Raw genomic sequence first — 6,864 nt, forward strand, 5'->3', positions numbered from 1 at the left:
TTGCAAAGCTCCCAGTGGATTGGAGGGGCCTCTCTCCCTGAAAAAGAGGTGCCTGCGGTGTGGCCTCTCCTCTTTGCCACCGGGCCTTAGGTCTGGGTGGGATGTGGTGAGTGCTGCAGCCAGCTTGGCACCCGAAGCCACCGTCCCTGAGGCCCTGGGGGCGGGGGCAAGGAGCTCGGGCGGGCTGCTCCCCGGCCTCGCGCGCCCCGAGCGCCCGACCCACCGCCCCCTGGAGGATCGGCCCCGCCGCCCGGCTTCAGGCTTCTCGCCGGGAGGTGTAATCTCTCCTGGCCACACCCCTGCCGCAGTTGGAAAGTTCAGGTATTGGCACCTAGCATGAGCTAGACTGCTACTTTTGGTGATATTGGTGAGATGGATCTCTCTTGGTGAGAATGCATTTTACCTGGACATGAAGACATACGGGACGGTGCATTTGAAATAGTATTTCACACCTATTCAGGCTTAAGTAGGCTTTGCGGATGAAAGGTTCACCTAACGGCCACTTATGATATGATTTCCATTGGAATCTCTTTTTTATGTTAGAAACAAACTTTCAATGAATTTCTGGAACAAGCCATTTTTACATTGGAATAACCTATGCCCTAAATAAAATAATAAAATAAAATAAAATAAAATAAAATAACCTATGGCCTTACACCTTTGACGTTACAACTAGATACTTTTTTTTTTTTTTTGGCTTATTTTGGTCTTTGGTAATACGCAGACCTGCATTCTAAGAATGTGTTTTGTAGTTAATGAATATTCTGATAAAAAGTCGTATGGTAAATGGGAACATGGGCCCCTTCGCATGCTTCAACTCCCCCTCCCACCCTGTGGGAAATATAGTCAAGGCCATCTGTAAATGAACTATGAGACCTTGGCAACCGGGCCAGCAACTCTAAGAAAGGCCAAAAAAACTGCTTCTAGGTGTGAGCCTGGATTGTAAGCAGCTAGTATTTCGATCTCACACAGGCACGCCCCCCTCCCCCTGCATGCCCTGTTTTTCTCTGTTTTCTGTACTCTGTAAAGCCTTGTGCTGGGAAGGTCTGGGTGGTGGCTAAACAAGAGCACCAGCCAGCTGCCACCGATGTGCACAGAAAGCCTGATAAACCCCTGTGTTTCACAGGCAGTCCTCTGGGTTATTTCTTAGGAATCAGCAAACGATGCACTGAGGTTTCCTGGGACCTCAGCACTTTGCATAATGGTTGTAGTGACTCACAAAAATTGCCATTCTTCTTAATCCTTCATCTATGTTGGTGCTTCTCAACTCAAGTGAGAATAACCTTCTTTGGCTTCTTGGCTCCGACTCCTTAGTATTTCAAATGATACAGAGATGTCGTTCCAAGTGAAACCAAGCTCTCTCCATTGTGGTCCCAGCAGCCAATGCCCACCAGCGGAGACCGCCAGGAACACCCTTGCTCGGCTTGAGCGGGCCAGGTTGATTATCGCTTGCTGCCGTCGGGGAGCAGGTGCACCAGGCGGAGCTGTGGGGCATCTCAGCGGAGGGGTAGAAAGTGCTCATTAGAGAAGTTAGACTTCTGTTAGGTGACTTGGGGCGGGGTGTTGCTCTGGATTGGATGTTGTCAGGAAGAGGGAGTTATATTATTGAGTGTTTGAGGACATCTTACCGAGGAGACTAGACTAACGCTGAAGCTGTAATTGGCGAAGAAGCAGCTGCCACTCATTTGCGGGGAGAGGGACTGTTCCCTGTTCTGTGGTTCGGACAGTGTTCCTGTTGTATCTGTGTAATCATGTTCGGGCATGATCACAGGTGGGTCACTAAAGTGGTCATGCCTTATATTCCGTGATATTGTTTATAGTCAGGAGGAGAACAGCCAGAGCCAGCTGCGAAGGTCTGGATGGCTCCTAGATGTCAGAGGCTGCTTATTTCCTCTTTTATTTCCTGTCCCTCTCTCTCCCTCTCTCCCTCCCTTCCTCACCTGAGGATATTTTCCCCATTACTTTTTCAGAGAGAGTGGAAGGGAGAGAGAGAGAGAGAGAGAAACATTGATGTGAGAGAGATGCATCGGTTGGTTGCCTCCCGCCCCCCCCCCCCCAACCAGGGCCCTGGGTTGAGCCTGCAACTGAGGTACATGCCCTTGGCCAGAATCGAACCCTGGACCCTTCAGTCCACTGGCTGGCACTCTGACCACTAAGCCCAACTGGCTAGGGCATTGTGGTCATTCTTATTTAACAGATGTAGAAAGTGGGGCCTGCATTGCTGACCAACTTGCCCAAGACTGGGCGTGAGTTCAGGCTGGCACCAGAGCCCATGATGCTCTTAAGCACTCATCTCCACAAAACCCCAGGCTGGCCCGGCGGCGTGGCTCAGTTGGCCGAGCATTGGCCTGTGCACCAAAAGGCTGCCAGTTTGATTCTGGTCAGGGGACTTACCTGGGTCGCAGGTTCGATCCCTGTGCATATGGAAGGCAACTGATTGATGTTTCTCTCACATCAGTGTCCCTCTCTCTTTCTCTCTGTCTCTCTCTCTTCCCCCTTCCTCTCTCTAATGAGGATTAAAAAACAAAACAAAACAAAAAAACCCATAGGCTGTGCTTGGGCAGTAAGTCGCGAGTCAAGGTCACTTTGTAAATAGCAAGGGTGTTAATATGTGTTATGTCTTGCTTGAACTAGAAGCCAATCACAAGTGTGAAACAAATTATAGCAGAACATCTATATTATGAGGATATCTATGAACATAGAAAAACTGTTAATGATACAGAAACAGCAGAAAACAGTACAAAACAATTTGGATTCCTGCTCACCTGAGGAGCTTCTTAAACCTGCAGGTTAGACCCAGTGAGACAAAACATTCACGGTGGGGCTCCAGCATCTGTGTCCCCAAGAATGCGAACTCTTGTTGTGTAGGCTAAGCCTAGCGTTTTGAGGGGTAAACTGAGGCAGGTACTTGTCAGGTTTCCTGTTCTGTGGTCAAGAACATTGATGGCCAACACGCAGCATGTAATTGGGCTCTGATGCATTCAGAGCCGTGGGACACGGCTATTTAACACCCTCTCTGGACATGGTACTTAACCAGGCTCAGTTGGTGCTTTTGAAGATGCTACAGGTGATTATCTGCATCCGCTGGCATGTTTGGGTAAAGCCACTATTGGCATTAGATTTCTCCCTAGTGACAAGTCCAAAAATAACTTTTGGTTCTCAACCTCCTTAACTAGGATTAAATGTTCGAAGCTAAGCCTTAGTCCATGTAACAGAACCGAGTAATAATAGCAGCTATTTATGAAGTGGCTACTTGCCAGGCTTTTTATTCAGCATTTGATTTAATCCCATAAACAGTCCTCCGAGGTAGGTATTATCTCCACTTAAAAACAAGAAAACGAAGGCCTGGGGACATGAAGGGACTTACCCAAGGAGGCACGCCAAAAAACGTGTCTTCCACTCTGATTTCAGTTCCCATGTCCTGCGACTTTCTCAGTTTACTTGTTAACATCCCAACAAGTTTTACAAGCTTTGAAAAAGGCACGGAAAAGTCTAAAGAGGTTTCAAATGTCTGTGGGTTAGCACTGCACTGTAATCCACGCTCGCTGCACCTGTGACAGATCGAATTAGCGAGAGCACAGAGATGATCATTTCCATGACAAAAGTCCACTGAATTTAGCCCTACAATCTGCTCAGTCTTATGATATCGAGAGTCACATCAGCTACAAGAGCCAGGTTAGAAGTCTCCTTAAAGGTGGAATTCCAGAGACATTTATAGAAAATAGTTTTATACAAGGCCTAAATGATCAAATCACTTAAAAAAAACTTTAATTAAATAATAATGTATGTCTCCGAATGCCAAGGATTCTTTAAAGCTTAATTGAAGTTTAGTGTAAGAATTTGAAAGGGAGCATCAGCTGTCTTATTGCTCTCAAATTTGCTTTACTTAAGAGTCAGATGAAGTTTCTGAGTAAAATGACTATATCTTGGCTAATTTCACATAATGATGACTTTGTACTATTAATAGTGAAACTACTTCTGTTAATTGTATATTTGAATTATTGGTGAACCCGGATTAGAGAACAAAATTCATATAAATTGTAAATTTTGCTGTTAACCATATTCTGAAATGTAGTAGTTTCTGGATCATTTAAGCATTCACATTCCAGTCAGTGAATCTTAAAAAGTGTTCTCTGGGGCCCGGCTTCTGTGGCTCAGTTGGTTGAGCATCATGGCATGCACCAAAAGGTCACCAGTTCGATTCCAGGTCGGGGCACATGCCCAGGCCCGATCCCCTGTCAAGGGGCATGCTGGAGGCAACTGATCGATGTTTGTCTCTCTCCCTCTCCCTCTCTAAAATCAATTTAAAAAAAATTTTTAAAGTGTTCTTTGGTTTTATCATGTCTGAAAAATGGGTTTTTGCTTCCTGTCAATTTGTTTTTGTTTTTGAAGAAGAATGAGAAAATAAATTAAGTTACAATACATATGAATTATTAGCTTTCAGTTCTCCCAGGAGTCATGGCTATATGTATACTTCCTCTCTATGCAAATCTATGATTAATGGTGATACAATGCCATGTTAATGTTTTAAAAATAGAATCTCATGGAGAGAATGCCATGTGAGTATGTGATTAATGGATGGTGAAAAAATTAGCTCAATCACCAAATTAAAAACTATTGGTCTAGATTATCCTTTAGTTTTACTTGCATTGCATGTAGTAAAATCTAGACTAAAAATGGCAAATCTGAGCTCAAAAGTGACTGAAAATGATTTTCATATTCCATTTTTTAGATATTAATAATTTGCTACGAATACATATTTTTAAATAATTCTTTTTTATTGATGAAAGAGGAGGGGGTTATTGTTCCACTTATTCATACATTCATTAGTTGATTCTTGTACGTGCCCTGACTGGGGATGGAACCTGCAATCTTGGTGTATCGGGACAACGCTCCAAGCAGCTGAGCTAACTTTCTGTGTGTTTGTAATATTTCATAATAAAAACATTTTAATAGGAATAAGAGGTAAAACACTAGGCTGTTTTCCACAAAAGTAAACCCCCTCTAAAAAAGATCTAGTTATATGTGTGCCAATAACACTTAACTCCATACACCTTACTGATCAATATCTTCTTCCTACAGTCAAAAATGCATCTGAAAGCATGGGGAATTGTTTTCAGACCATAATAGTTGACAGTTACATAATGTTTACTTTGTCAGGCTCTTCCTTTCCTGCCCCCTCTCTGTTGCTCTTTTTTTGTTCCTCTTTCTCCCCCCCCTCCCTCCCTCCCTCCCTCCCTCCCTCCCTCCCTCCCTCCCTCCCTCCCTCCCTCCCTCCCTCCCTCCCTCCCTCCTTCCCTCCTTTCTCTTTCCCTTCTACCCTCCAGTCCTTCTTTTTCTCTTTCATCTTTTTTTAAGTTGTAAAATGTTACATTCATACAGAAACTGCATGCAACCTAAACATATAGCTTAACAAATTATTGTGGAATAAATGCTTATGTAACCAAATTGAAGGCAAGAAACACAGTCAGCTCCCAGAAAGCCCCATAGGACAGGCTCTGTTCAAAGAAGCACACAGAGGTGGCAGGTGGTAGAAACTGTATTCCAACCTAGGTTGTTTGGTTCCATATTTCACATAATGTGTGTGTGCAAGTGTGTGTGTGTGCACACATCTCAATTTCCTCATCTGTTTATTGAGTAGATTCATAGGTAATTCACAGGATTCCTGGGAAGATTAGTGATAATATACTGTAAAGTACTAGGAATAGTGCCTGGCGTGTATAATGGTTTGTTGTCATCCTTGTCATCATCGACCACTACTTTATTCTGCTCCTTTGATCCCTTATGAGCTTTGTCAAATCTAAGCCCCTAAACTGGACATGAACACTACTTTCAAGACTTCCTTTTTCTGTGGGAATGTATGGGTAGGCAAACTTATGAAAAATGTGTAAAATAAGACACAGGTAAACTTCCCTGATCCAGTACTGTAGAAAAGGTACAGTTACCCAGCAGTAATTTTATACAAGGGATGAAAGTTTACATTGCAATAAGTCTTTAATGTATATTCTGCATTTTGAAAGAGATGTGTGTCCTAGGAGGAGAAGCACAGTAACTGAGAGACAATGAGAACAGGAAAGAGAGGGGTGTGCAGTGTGCTCATGTTGATCAGTCATCGATAAAAAGTGACTAGTACGCACTAGATACTAGAGGAGAGACTGAGGGGACAGTAGCACAAAAGCATGTTCCTGGCCTCATGAAACTAGAATCTAGATGGATAGACAGACGGATTTACAAACTCAGTGAATGAAAAAAAAATGATAGAGGAAGTACAGTGTTACAAGGACACATAAAGGGGTGAGCAATTTCATGTCTGAGGGTCATAGAAGGGTTTTCTGGGGGAGATATTATGTTGAAAGGGAAGAAATAATTAGAGAGGAAGTGAGTATGTGCAAAGATGGAGAAGATGTGAACAAAGTCTGCTTTGCCTGAAGTCTAGTCATCACAAGGAGCTTCAGGAGTTGCTTAATGCCCAATGTGTCCTCTTTGACCGCAGTTGACATGGGAAAATGTTCTTAAATATGTCTCACCAGCTATCTGTGTTCCCTAAATCCTTATACTGGATGGTGGCTGATCTAAGTCGCCTATCTTACAAACATCTGTGGGTCTTCTCACTAAAATTTATAGATTAATTGTGATAACTTTATAGTTTACTGTATTGAATCTTTTCTACCATTTTTCTTTGTTTATATCTCAAAGGAAAAAATACAAATAATACTGGATTCATTTTATAAACAGAAAGTTCCTTGATTCCCTATAAAGACAGTGTAGTGCCTTTGACCAAATAGATTTGTGCTATCAAACTTCCCTTTTTTGGAAATCTTTAAAAATTTTCATCCAACAGTGTTTAAAAAAACAGTTTTTAGG

Source organism: Miniopterus natalensis, chromosome X (genome assembly GCF_054644295.1).
Source record: "Miniopterus natalensis isolate mMinNat1 chromosome X, mMinNat1.hap1, whole genome shotgun sequence".
NCBI lineage: Eukaryota > Metazoa > Chordata > Mammalia > Chiroptera > Miniopteridae > Miniopterus > Miniopterus natalensis.